Source organism: Acomys minous, assembly GCF_964271855.1.
Source record: "Acomys minous genome assembly, chromosome: 15".
Taxonomy (NCBI): domain Eukaryota; kingdom Metazoa; phylum Chordata; class Mammalia; order Rodentia; family Muridae; genus Acomys; species Acomys minous.
The window spans coordinates 5842524-5856848 of NC_140497.1; the positions used below are offsets into that span (position 1 = coordinate 5842524).

At 53.2% G+C, this 14325-nt stretch overlaps 1 long non-coding RNA gene across 1 annotated transcript; it reads left to right on the plus strand.

Annotated features, from left to right (window-relative positions):
* The first annotated feature begins 133 nt into the window (after positions 1-133).
* Positions 134-10470, plus strand: LOC311584494. The gene is made up of 3 exons (XR_014774912.1): positions 134-728; positions 914-1098; positions 6147-10470. It is a non-coding gene; the product is annotated as an uncharacterized lncRNA (long non-coding RNA).
* Positions 10471-14325: the final 3855 nt, after the last annotated feature.

The window sequence follows — 14325 nt, forward strand, 5'->3', positions numbered from 1 at the left end:
CCACGCCCCCGGGACCGCCCCGGCCCCGCCCCCAACCTTCTCCCAAGCCCCTTCCCCAGAGCCTCATCATCTCTGCCACGCCCCTCTCCCTCCCTATCTCCCCTCCCCTAAATTCCCCTTGTCCCAGGGCTAAACCTGAGCCTCACACCCACCTCTCCCCATTCCTCCTCCCTCAGTGTCCCACCCGCGTCTCTGCAATCCCAAACCCCGTTCCTCCTTCATTTCCTCCCGGTCCCAGAGCCCTGGCCACTTTCTCCCCACCCGAAACTCCTTCCTCCAAGGCTCTCTCTAGCCCAGCTGGCCCTTTCCTGGAACTCCTCTCCTTGGCCCAGCCCACACCACGCCCCCCTCGTGCTTGGTTCCCCTCTCCAACTCTAGCAGGATCACAGTACTGCTTAGCCCCCACCCTTAGAAGGCCTGTGTGCTGCCAAGCTTGGAGCCTAGGACCTGGGACCAAAGGTGAAAGTTCCTTGGGACACCCGTTCCTCGTCAGCCGGGGTAGGCGCAGAGCCAGTGAACGTGGCACAGCAGGCGGTGTGTGTCTGGTTCCAGGCACCCTCCCCTCAGTTTCGCTTCTCCGGCCCCTGCCCAGCGCTCCTCGGTGCATCTTGTTTGCACGGCACAGATGGCCCTGGAGAGAGTTCTGGGGGCTGGGAAAGTCCCTTGGAAGACTACTGGGATGGAGGGAGGACAAAGAGGGGCTGGGGATACCAGGAGATGTCTGCTAGGTGAGCTCGCTTTTTTACTTCTGCAAGAAACTTTCTGTGCGGCAAAGGGGAGCAGTTGCTGTTCAGAACAGGGAAAACTTGACTTTGCGTTTGCAGTGACTGCTAGCGAAGACTTCCCTCCCTCCTATCACAGAGAACCCTTGAAACGTGTTCAAAAATCTTCCTCTTGTTGCTCTGTCCTACAGGGAGGTAGAGGAGTTACCCTGGGCAAGGTAGAGCCCAGCCTGTCCAGTTTCCTGAAAGGAGAGATGGCACTCCCAGGAGCCTCTCCCTCTGCGGATTTCACTGATGCAAGAACTCAACTCCTCAAGCACGTTGCCTGCAGCGCAGTGGACCAGCGAGCGCTCTTGGGAACGCAGTAGAAGGAAGGGTACGTTCTGGGGCGTGGCTGGCTCACCAGCACGTGAGCCTGGCTCGGTCTGAGCCCCAGGCTTCTGCTAGTCGCCCCGCCTCTCCCCTGCCCTCTCAGTGGAATTTGCTTCCAACTTATTAAGGGCTTGTTGCATGAAAGCTAGAAGGCCAGGCTGGGGCAGTAAGCAAACGAACTGTCCCTGAGGCTGAGGGATAGGTACAGACAGGTTCTGTGGAAACACCTCACCCAAGGCTGGGAAGTGGCAAGAAGGTCTCAAGTGTCCCCACGCCCACCTGCTGTCCCACCCCTTTGACAGGTGGGCAGCCTGAGGACCTTCTGGTGCGCAGGGTTCTTCTAACTTTACCAGTGAGATGTTCCGAATTTATGATATATTAGTTGGGGGGGGGGTTACTTCCTAATGGAGATGTTGTTTGTTGTTAAACAGAAAACAACAACAAAAACCCAAAACACTTAAAAATAAAATACGAAAGCCAGGTGTACTATCTCACTCTTATAATCTCAGCACTTGAGAGGCAGAAGCAGGCGGATCTCTGTGAGTTCAAGGCCAGCCTGGTCTACAAAGTGAGCTCCAGGGCTCTGTTACACAGAGAAACCCTGTCTCAGGAGGTGGGGGAACTTGCGTTGAAACTTACTAAGATTTATATAGTTCCCCCCCCACCCCACTAAGTTCCTGTGTTGGACACTCAGTCCCCAGGTGGCAGATCCGAGTGGCAGGGGATAGTAGGCAGGAAGGAAGGATCCCCTGAAGCCAGGGCCTTTCCAGGCACGCATCAGCTTCCCCTGAGGCAAATAGCAAGATGGGGTCTTAGCAGTGCCCTGGCATCATTGTTGTTCTTAAAGGATGCAGATTTCAGGCACTACCTATGGCTAAGTCAACAAGCCTCTCTGGCCTTTCAGTGGGAGATAAAGAGCCACAAGGTTAAAGTTCAGCTGATGAGGAGGGCTCTAAGCTGTGACAAAACTAAAGGGTAGAGGTACCTAGAACTATAATTCACCCTAGCCCTCCCGCACCCAAGCCTGACAGAGCTGCCTAGTAAACCCACAACAACAGGCGATTGTTACTCCCTTTATCTCAGCCAATCTTGGAGTGTAGGCCACACACCGCTCTGTGCTTAACCAGACAGTGCTAAGGTTAAACTTGCCTCTGGGTTGTCTTGAAAGGGCGGAGTGCTACCTTCAAAACCAAGACCCTTTGCTGTCTCGTCTAATAAATCTCTATCCAAAATGTGCCTTTCTCTCTCCTTCCTCTGACACCTTGGGGCTAACCTCAGAACAATCCCTCTCTCCCTATGACTCCAATGACTGTCCCCACTCTCCCCTCTGTGTGTCCCCACTCTCCCCTCTGTGTGTCCCCACTCTCCCCTCTGTGTGTCCCCACTCTCCCCTCTGTGTGTCCCCACTCTCCCCTCTGTGTGTCCCCACTCTCCCCTCTGTGTGTCCCCACTCTCCCCTCTGTGTGTCCCCACTCTCCCCTCTGTGTGTCCCCACTCTCCCCTCTGTGTGTCCCCCTCTCCCCTCTGTGTCCCCACTCTCCCCTCTGTGTGTCCCCCTCTCCCCTCTGTGTGTCCCCACTCTCCCCTCTGTGTGTCCCCACTCTCCCCTCTGTGTCCCCACTCTCCCCTCTGTGTGTCCCCACTCTCCCCTCTGTGTGTCCCCACTCTCCCCTCTGTGTGTCCCCACTCTCCCCTCTGTGTGTCCCCACTCTCCCCTCTGTGTCCCCACTCTCCTCTCTGTGTCCCCACTCTCCCCTCTGTGTGTCCCCACTCTCCCTTCTGTGTGTCCCCACTCTCCCCTCTGTATCCCCACTCTCCCCTCTGGGTGTCCCCACTCTCCCCTCTGGGTGTCCCCACTCTCCCCTCTGTGTGTCCCCCTCTCCCCTCTGTGTGTCCCCACTCTCCCCTCTGTGTGTCCCCCTCTCCCCTCTGTGTGTCCCCACTCTCCCCTCTGTGTGTCCCCACTCTCCCCTCTGTGTGTCCCCACTCTCCCCTCTGTGTGTCCCCACTCTCCCCTCTGTGTGTCCCCACTCTCCCCTCTGTGTGTCCCCACTCTCCCCTCTGTATCCCCACTCTCCCCTCTGGGTGTCCCCACTCTCCCCTCTGGGTGTCCCCACTCTCCCCTCTGTGTGTCCCCCTCTCCCCTCTGTGTGTCCCCACTCTCCCCTCTGTGTGTCCCCCTCTCCCCTCTGTGTGTCCCCACTCTCCCCTCTGTATCCCCACTCTCCCCTCTGTGTGTCCCCACTCTCCCCTCTGTATCCCCACTCTCCCCTCTGTGTGTCCCCACTCTCCCCTCTGTGTGTCCCCCTCTCCCCTCTGTGTGTCCCCACTCTCCCCTCTGTGTGTCCCCACTCTCCCCTCTGTGTGTCCCCACTCTCCCCTCTGTGTGTCCCCACTCTCCCCTCTGTGTGTCCCCACTCTCCCCTCTGTGTGTCCCCACTCTCCCCTCTGTATCCCCACTCTCCCCTCTGTGTGTCCCCACTCTCCCCTCTGTGTGTCCCCCTCTCCCCTCTGTGTGTCCCCACTCTCCCCTCTGTGTGTCCCCCTCTCCCCTCTGTGTGTCCCCACTCTCCCCTCTGTGTGTCCCCACTCTCCCCTCTGTATCCCCACTCTCCCCTCTGTGTGTCCCCACTCTCCCCTCTGTGTGTCCCCCTCTCCCCTCTGTGTGTCCCCCTCTCCCCTCTGTATCCCCACTCTCCCCTCTGTGTGTCCCCACTCTCCCCTCTGTGTGTCCCCACTCTCCCCTCTGTGTGTCCCCACTCTCCCCTCTGTGTGTCCCCACTCTCCCCTCTGTATCCCCACTCTCCCCTCTGTGTGTCCCCACTCTCCCCTCTGTGTGTCCCCCTCTCCCCTCTGTGTGTCCCCCTCTCCCCTCTGTGTGTCCCCACTCTCCCCTCTGTGTGTCCCCACTCTCCCCTCTGTGTGTCCCCCTCTCCCCTCTGGGTGTCCCCACTCTCCCCTCTGTGTGTCCCACTCTCCCCTCTGGGTGTCCCCACTCTCCCCTCTGTGTGTCCCCACTCTCCCCTCTGTGTGTCCCCACTCTCCCCTCTGTGTGTCCCCACTCTCCCCTCTGTGTGTCCCCACTCTCCCCTCTGTGTGTCCCCCTCTCCCCTCTGTGTGTCCCCCTCTCCCCTCTGTGTGTCCCCACTCTCCCCTCTGTGTGTCCCCACTCTCCCCTCTGTGTGTCCCCCTCTCCCCTCTGGGTGTCCCCACTCTCCCCTCTGTGTGTCCCACTCTCCCCTCTGTGTGTCCCCACTCTCCCCTCTGTGTGTCCCCACTCTCCCCTCTGTATCCCCACTCTCCCCTCTGGGTGTCCCCACTCTCCCCTCTGGGTGTCCCCACTCTCCCCTCTGTGTGTCCCCCTCTCCCCTCTGTGTGTCCCCACTCTCCCCTCTGTGTGTCCCCCTCTCCCCTCTGTGTGTCCCCACTCTCCCCTCTGTGTGTCCCCACTCTCCCCTCTGTGTGTCCCCACTCTCCCCTCTGTATCCCCACTCTCCCCTCTGTGTGTCCCCCTCTCCCCTCTGTGTCCCCACTCTCCCCTCTGTGTGTCCCCACTCTCCCCTCTGTGTGTCCCCACTCTCCCCTCTGTGTGTCCCCACTCTCCCCTCTGTGTCCCCACTCTCCTCTCTGTGTCCCCACTCTCCCCTCTGTGTCCCCACTCTCCCCTCTGTGTCCCCACTCTCCCCTCTGTGTCCCCACTCCCCTCTGGGTGTCCCCACTCTCCCCTCTGGGTGTCCCCACTCTCCCCTCTGTGTGTCCCCACTCTCCCCTCTGTGTGTCCCCACTCTCCCCTCTGTGTCCCCACTCTCCCCTCTGTGTGTCCCCACTCTCCCCTCTGTGTCCCCACTCTCCCCTCTGTGTGTCCCCACTCTCCCCTCTGTGTGTCCCCCTCTCCCCTCTGTGTGTCCCCACTCTCCCCTCTGTGTCCCCACTCTCCCCTCTGTGTCCCCACTCTCCCCTCTCTGTCCCCACTCCCCCTTCTGTGTCTGCTTTTAGAATTCTCTTATCACTGAGGCCAAGAATGCAGACAAGGAACTCTGCCCTATAACACATCATTGGGAGGTAACCGGATCTTGGATAAACTAGGAACTGAAGTTTCAAGAAAGAAGGAAGGAAGGAAGGAAGGAAGGAAGAGAGAGAGAGAGAGAGAGAGAGAGAGAGAGAGAGAGAGAGAGAGAGAAAGAGAGAGAGAGAGAAGAAAAGAAAGAAAGAAAGAAAGAAAGAAAGAAAGAAAGAAAGAAAGAAAGAAAGGCACTCTGGTCAGATTCCCCAAGGACAAATACTGAGCCTCTCCCTCAGGGAGAGTTAAAATGTTGCAGAGCAGAGAAGATTATCTCAGACTTCTGTCCCTCTGAAAGCCACTCCTGTGTCTGAGCTAATAGCCTTGTGACTTTCAAAACTTTTAAAATGTATCCTCAGGATGCTGCCAATCCCCTAGTTTCCCCCATCTTCCACCAATCCCCAAGCCAAGAGCATCATCAGATAGCAATCCCACCCCCCTGTGCTCCCCACCAATGTGTCTTCCCGGATGTCTGACTTCCTTTGTAACTAGTAAAATCTCTTAGAACTATTTCCATAGTGGAAATATGTCTTTCCAGGGACTCTGTGTCTGGGTTCCGGAGCCACCATCACTCACATTTGGCACAAGAATGAATTGTCTTGTTCCCTCTGTGGTGAGAGCTCTGCTTTTGCATCCACCAGGCTCTGAACTAATCACGGTGTGTGCTGGGGGCGAGGGGGAGGGATGGATCCCCTGATGGACTCAATACCGTGGCAGGGCCTAGCTGGAGGAGGCAGATCTCTAGGTAACTAAAAAAATACACCTGGTCTGGTCCCTTTCCCCTCCCAGGAGGTTAGTACCTCTGTCCTGCTGTGCTCTCTCACCCCGGTAGTCCACCCTGCACAGACCACAGCCAAAGACCAAGAGACATGGACCAGCCCCTCTGAGGCTGAGCCAAGCTATGGGTCGTGTGTTCGCTAATTTCTCATCCCTGTGACAGAATACCTGCACAAATAACTAAAAAGGAAATCTGTTTTGGCTTCTGGTCTCAGTCCACTGGCACAAGGCTCAGTTGCTTTTAGCCCATGGCAAGGCAGAAACACCATGGAGGAAAGGCTTTGGGGGAGACAGCAGCTTACTTCATGACACAGGTAAGAGTAACAGAAGGGTGCCATGGCTGAAATACACCCTTCAAACCCAGTGGCCTGAAGGTCCCACTACCCTAAGTCCCATCACTTCCCTTTAGTCTGCCTGAATTTTGATGTTTTGTTTTGTTTTCAAGACAAGGTTTCTCTGTGTAGCCTTGGCTGTCTTAGACTCCCTTTGTAGGCCAGGCTGGCCTCAAACTCACAGCCATCTGCCTACTTCTGCCTCTCGAGTGCTGGGATTAAAGGCGTGCGCCACAATGCCTGGCCTTTTTGAATTTTTGAATCCATTGGTAACTGGAACCTTTGACGAGGCCAGACCCCAGTGATCTAACTGGTGGAATCACCTCCCAGCTTCACAGGCTAGAGGTGTGCTTTACCAGTCACCTGACCACCAAGAGGAACCATCAGAGTGCATCACAGACCCACACAGAGACTTCTATGGCTCTGACACTCCACACGCTGTGCATTCAACCTGCCTTCCTCAGACTCCATTGTTCTGATTTACCCAGAATGCTGTGCTGGAGAAATCAGTGCACACAGAGACTGCACACTGGTTTCCTTCACTTACAAGAGAACTTTCACATCTTTTATTTTTGCTAATGCTGTACAACAGTCATCCATTAAAACCTTTTCTTAACTTTATGTGGCATCTATGTATTTGGATGTGCACTGAAAACTGTGGCCTGTGAATACAAAGGGGCCAGTAACAGTCATCCCAGGGGAAATGAACACTGGTGTTTGGATTTGCTGTGCGTGTGTGCACACGCATGTGAATGTGTGTGCAAGCATGTGTGTGTGTGTGTGTTTAACAAGCAAGGCTGTTTTGATTGCATGTATGTCAGTGAATTATGTTCATGCCTGGTGCCAGAAGGAGTCAGATCCCAGAAACTGGAGTTGCAGATGGCTGTGAGGCACAGTGTGGGTGCCGGGATTTGAACCCAGGTCTTCTGCAAGAACAGCTGGAGCACTTAACCCTGAGCCATCCTTCCCAGCCTTATGCTGTTTGGATTTGTTACAGTCAGCTACATTTAGTTTTAGGACATAAAACTAAGAACAAAATACATACTGTGGGTCTTAACTGATCCCGCTCTGTAGTCAGAGCAGGACCAGGCAGGCACCCGAGCTGAACCGTCATCCGTGGTGTAAAGCCAGCGGAGGGCTGTGGGCTCCCTACAAGGAATGACATTTCTCTACCCAGGGAAGAGCTGTGGTCAGCATTTCCAAAGGAAAATGGGGCAGAGTTTTGCATCTCATCTTGTGATTTAGCTTTCACTCCCAAGGCTTAGAGACACAGACACTTTAGGTTATACAGAGGAACAAGCACATTTTTATGTCCCAAATTTAGACTGTGACCTGAGCAGCCAGGGGCCAGGAAGAGCCTAGGGCACCTCTCTGTCCACTGTAACCCAGACTCCACCTCTGAAGAAAGCCACCATGACACTGAAACTCCGGTTGAGGCTTCCTCCTTGGTGTTGGAAATTCCTCTGTGGGGTAGCTCTGAAGTATTTATGTGCATCGGGAACACGGATGTACTCGCCAGGCCTCGGGTCCTCAAGCATGCTCAGCGTGCTCTGCCTTGGAGCTGCACCCCAGCCTGACACTAATTTTGTACATTAGTGAGCAGAGCCAGGAAGCCTCTGTCAAGGTTCTAGCCCAGCTGTGACATCCAGGGAGGGTGTGCAGTCTGCTTCCAGCCTTGAGTGAGTCAGTTATGGACCCTACTGCTATCTAGACCCTGGAAAGAACAATCTATACTTTGAACTGCTGAGGTAAATATCAGCATGAGCCTCATATGGTTTAGGAGCTATAAATAACCAGTTTATTTCTCAGAAATCTCTGACTGCTGCACCAAGTCCTGAGTTTAACGATTGGATGGCCAGTGTAGTCAAGTTATGGCTAACTCTGTGTGTGTGTTGTATAAGTGTGTGTGTACATGTGTGTATATGGCATGTTCATATGTGTCTGAGTGTGTATGTGTGTGCATGTGTGTGAGTGTGTTTTTTCTGTGTATGTGCATGAGTGTGTGTATGTGTGTGCATGTGTGTATGAGTGTGTGTATAAGTGTGTCTCTTGTGTAAGTGTATGTGAGTGGGTATATGTGTGTTCATGTGTGTCTGAGTGTGTGTATGTGTGTTCACGTGTGTCTGAGTGTGTGTATGTGTGTGCACATATGTCTAAGTGTGTGTGTGAGTATGTGTGTATGCATGTATGTGTGTGTTTTTTATAAGTGTGCATGTGTGTTCATGTGTGTGTAAGTGTGTGAGTGTATATGTTTATGAGTGTGTGGTGTGTGTATGAGTGTGTATGTGTGTGAGTGTGTATGTGTATGAGTGTGTGTGTAAGTGTGTGAGTGTGTGAGTGTGTATGTGTATGAGTGTGTGTGTGTGTGTGTGTGTGTGTGTGTGTGTGTGTGCCATAGCAAACAAGTGGAAGTCAGAGGACAACTTGTGGGAGTCGTCACTCTCCTCCTGAGGACATGGTGGCCAATGCCTTCACCCACTGAGCCTCTCACCAACAGCTACTTTTTATTTTGACAGCTCTGCTGCTGCATAGTGAAGAGGTGTAGTGTACACCTAGATCCATTTGACACACGCTCGCAGTGGCAGCACAGCTTGAATGAGCACATCAGTTGTCCCAAGTGGCTGCTTAAACCCCAGTCACGTCTTGTACTGCCCCCAGCCTCAACCAACCATGAGACTCCATCATTACAGACTAACTTGAATTTCCAGATTTTTACAGGCGTGGGATGGTACAACGTGCGTATGCCTTAGTCTGGCTCCTCCAGCAGGGCAGAAGTTCCCCGTCAACGTAAGTTGCATTGCTGTGGCTTTTTCTCTTCACTTCAGTGTGGACCCCACTGTCTTGATCCACTTCCTGTGGGACACTCCACTGTGGTCCTCTGGCTCCGGCCACGCTTGTCCCCCCAGGAGTGGCTCATGAGAGTGCTAAATTCTCATCCTGCCACAATTTGGGGTGCTGGTCTTCTTATTCTAGTCACCCAGGAGATGTGTCAGGGTTTCTTCCTCAGGTTTTGGTTTCCATTGTCACAGTGAAGCTCCTAAGCACCTTTTTACGTGTGTTTGCTCTTTGTGTATCTCTGATGAGGTGATGCTCCAAGTCTTTCCGTAGATAGTGGTATTTGTAAAACACCCCATGCCCCAGATGCATATGTTATTAATGTGTAGCCATGTGTGAAAGCCACCACACATTAGCCCAAATAAGTGTAGTCAGAAATACAGTAGCTTCCATGCTGGCCTCTTGCGCCCCCTGCTGGTGATAGTCAGTGCCTCCTGCAGCAAGGATGTGAGTGTGGAGGTGACATGGCCTCCTGTGCCCTCCCTTCATGCGAGCCCTCCTACAGTATGGTGACTAGTTTGTTCTCCCCCTGGGACCCAGTGGAGACCCCAAAGATCATGCAGGTAATTCTGATGCGCCGGGGCGTCGATCCACCTAAGCAACTCCTCCTGGAGATGGCTTTGGAGCTATGTGCAGGACCCCTTGGCTGAGTTACAGCCTCCTAGGCAGGAATTCACGATGATGGTCCCGCTGTGTGCATCTGGCCAGGTATGACATTGGCACATGGAAACTAGGCCTGTGGGTGGAGGAAAGGAAAAGCATAAGTAATGGCTCCCCACTCCCCTGCGTCCCCTCTGTCCCCTGCATCCCCTGTGTCCCCTGAGGTGAGAAGGTAGATCTGCAGCTTGGCTGCCACCTGGGGACTGATTTGTGGCCCTGCCAAAAGTCATTCGAATCCTACCTCAGTACCTCTCAGATTGTCACCTTGTGCGTAAATAGGGTCATTTCGCACATGGTCCCGTCAGACCCTGCAGAAGTAGACCACATGACATGGCCCCATGATCCGAGTGGTATACAAGAGGAGCATGAACCCTGGGTCAGTGTAAAGAGCAATGCAGGGACTTCAGGGACTGAGACTGGAGAAACCGCGAGAACCCCTTGCCACCAGGGGCTGCAGGAAGGACAATGCTCTCTGTGGAATTCTGAGGCAGACACCTTAACTCTGGAGCGTGGTTTCTAGTCACGTGGCTGTCCAGCCTGAGGAGAGCAGGCCAGGCTCAGGTTCGTGGACTTCGCTCTGGTCCCTGGTGACTGGCCTGCTTCCCAGGAATCTGTGCTTTGCCCCCAAGTGACATGCCAGCCTGTAGGGTTTTGTTGTGGTGGTTGTTGTTTTAAGTCTTTAAAAATACACAATAAATGCAGTTTCTTCTTTTCCTGGTGTACTAGTGGCTTTTCTATTGTCGTGGCAAAGCACATGACCACGGCAGCTTATAAGAGACAGCATTTAATCTGGGGCTTGTTATAGCAAGGCTGCTCTCACCCAAGAACAGACCAGGATACACTCTTTATGAATTTGAAGTTTTTATTGAGCCACAGAGATCTGGCTGGGGGGTACACACTCCTGTGACTGCAAGTCTAAAGAGGTGGCCCCAAATGGAGTGAACATGGGGTTTACAAAGGTAAAAAACTCAAGTTTGGTACACCCCTTGTTGTAGCTGCAATGACTGTTAGCCAGCAGCATAGCAGGACATGAGTCGGGTGTGGTGGCGCACGCCTTTAATCCCAGCACTCAGGAGGCAGAGGCAGGCGGATTGCTGTGAGTTCAAGGCCAGCCTGGTCTACAAAGAAAGTCCAGGACAGCCAAGATAACAAGAGACACCCTTTCTCTGAAAACAAAAGCAAACAAAACCCCAAAAAGAACAGGGCACGGTTGTGTCACTGTGGTGCTTCTGTTTGACCGGAGAGGGGAGCACAAAGCTTCACCGTTACAGAAGTGGAACAACAGGTGCGTTAGGGTTCCCGGGAAGTATGCGACATGCTTCAGGGACTGGATGACCTTAGTTTTACCCGGGATTGGGTCAGGGTTTGGCAAATGTGTTTTTCTCACTTCAGCTCAGAAGGTTCTAGGAGGTTAAAGTGCCCAATCATCAGGTGGAAAGCATGCAGCAGGCATGGTGCTGGAGCAGTAGCTGGGCGCACACACCCTGATGCAGGAACAGGAAGCAGAGAGAGCTGACTGGCAATGAGTCCCCTGAAATGCTTTCTCTGACAAGACCTCGCCTCCTAATTCTTCCCAGCTAAGTATTCAAATTTGAATCTTTGGGGGGGCATTCTCTTTCAAACTACCTATGAGTCACCAAACAAAGGTACCAACTGGGGACCAAGTGATTATGTGCCTGAGACTAGGAAGGATTTCAAACCATCACACCTGGTAAAAAGGTATTTATCAAAAATAAGCCTCATATTTCCTGTTTAATTTTAAACCTTTATTTTATCCTGTAGTCTTGAGATAGGGGCTCATGTAGCCCAGGCTAGCCTTGTACTGAGTCCTGTAGTCTTGAGATAGGGGCTCATGTAGCCCAGGCTAGCCTTGTACTGAGTCCTGTAGTCTTGAGATAGGGGCTCATGTAGCCCAGGCTAGCCTTGTTCTGACTCCTGTAGTCTTGAGATAGGGCCTCATGTAGCCCAGGCTAGCCTTGTACTGACTCCTGTAGTCTTGAGATGATAGGGTCTCATGTAGCCCAGGCTAGCCTTGTACTAACTCTCTGATCCTCCCACTTCTGCTTCCTGAGCACTGGATTTTCATTTTAAAACCATTTTCATTAATGTCAGAAAATAAGACAAAGTTACTAAGAATCCTGAGTACTTTGTCTGTCCCACAGAACAAGGTGGCCTGGCCAGTAGAGTGAGAAAGGAGAGGCAAGAACCCTGACAGCCGGGTGCGTCACAATCACAGGACAGGGTTATGTACCTCCAAGGGACCACAAAACTACCGTGACAGTGGCAGTTCAGTCAGACGGAGCAGTGTTTGGACAGCTTGCCAGCTGTGCCGGGGAAGCAATTTTGTCCTCCTCCTCCTGGGTGGAGAACAACAGAATTGATGGTAAATGACAGAAATGTCCTGTCTGAGCTCCAGTGCGGGGGTGACCTGTGAAGAGCCAGCAGCCAGAGAGATGCACAGCCACTTAGCAGCTGGGACTTGAAGCCTCTGCCCTCCATCCCAGGCTTTCTTAAGAGGTAGGAGTTCCATGCCCTCTGCTTGGCCGAGTGTCAGTTCTCCTCAGCTCTCTCCAGGATGATCTGTGTGGCCAGAGGCTGTTCAGGCCTATTTCTCAATTGCTTTCTCATGGCTTGTCTAAACAGGATATACGGACTTCGCAGACAGACATTTGGTAAGTGACACCGTGACTGTGAACTCGCCCTTATACAGACTATTTACTTTTGCAAAGAAAGCCAACGTGTTCTAAACACAGTGGCTGCTGCATCTCAGAAACATTTGAGTGCTCACAGAGATCTTAAAACACTTCACACTGTACCTGCAAGCCGAATTCAAAGGCCTCAATGAGGAGCTCGCTGAATTACATGGAAGGTGCCAGGTGTGTGCATGTGTGTGTGCGTGTGTGTGTGTGTGTGTGTGTGTGTGTGTGTGTGTGTGTACACTTTTTCATCATAACACGAGGGTGCTGTGAGGGTGTGAGGAAGGCCCTCAGGCTTTTCCTCCACCCAGTTTCCAGTTTGCCTTAGGTCACGGCTTGTGAGCCCCTGCAGTGGGATGTCACTCCTTCATGACGGGAAATTCAAGTTAGAGTTTGTAACTCTAGAAAAAAAAGGATGAGAAAAAAAGGAAGAAACTTCTCAGCAAATGCATTAATGATTTTTTAAAGATCTCATTCATAAATGAACACAATTTACTGGCCCTGAGAGCCCTAGAGGACAAAGGACCTTGAGAAAGGAAGTCCTGGATAAAGATACTGAAATGTATCTTTACTTTAAATGCCACTTTACAGGGAAAATTGTTAGCACAGTCAGCACCCCATCTCTCCTCTTCCCCCCATTCCACCCCCCCGCCCCCCGAGACATGTTGAGTCCAGTGACAGACAGAAACTAACCCACTGCCTCCAAAGCCAAGTTTTGTTCTTATCCTTGTGGGCTGCGCCCACCCCACCCCACCTCAACCCACCCCCTTGTCACCCACCCCTACCCCCTCCATCCTTATCACCCACCCCTACCCCTCCATCTTTACCACCCACCCCTACCCCCTCCATCCTTACCACCCACCCCTACCCCCTCTGTCCTTATCACCCACCCCTACCCCCTCCATCCTTATCACCCACCCCTACCCCCTCTGTCCTTACCACCCACCCCTACCCCCTCCATCCTTACCACCCACCCCTACCCCCTCCATCCTTACCACCCACCCCTACCCCCTCCATCCTTACCACCCAACCCTACCCCTCCATCCTTACCACCCACCCCTACCCCCTCCATCCTTATCACCCACCCCTACCCCTCCATCCACCACCCACCCCTACCCCTCCATCCTTACCACCCACCCCTACCCCCTCCATCCTTACCACCCACCCTTACCCCCTCCATCCTTACCACCCACCCCTACCCCCTCCATCCTTATCACCCACCCCTACCCCTCCATCCACCACCCACCCCTACCCCCTCCATCCTTACCACCCACCCCTACCCCTCCATCCTTACCACCCACCCCTACCCCCTCCATCCTTACCACCCACCCTTACCCCTCCATCCTTACCACCCACCCCTACCCCCTCCATCCACCACCCACCCCTACCCCCTCCATCCTTACCACCCACCCCACCCCACCCCGCTCCCACTTTCTTTGCTAGTATTGCTTTAGACAGGGTTTCCATTGCTATGATAAACACCATGACCAAAAGTACGTTGGGAAGGAAGAGGTTTATTTCACCTTACAGCTTATAAGTCCGTCATCTGAGGCAGCTCAAGCTGGCAACCTGGAGGCAGGAGCTGAGGCAGAGACCATGCAGGGGTGCTGCTTCCTGGCTTGCTCCAAAAACAAACAAACAACAACAAAAACAAAACAGAACAAAACAAAACAGGACACAGTCACAATCTGAATAAAGCAAAACCAAACTCCAGTAATGTAAATAACTCAGTGTCCAGTGTCAGGGGCTCAGTCACAATATTGTAGGCTCCAAAAGGGCTTGGAGAGTCACACTCTGCTATTTATGCTGGTTCAAGCTAGCTCCACTCAATACCAGGCTGGCCTTGAACTCACAGTCTGCCTGCCTCTGCC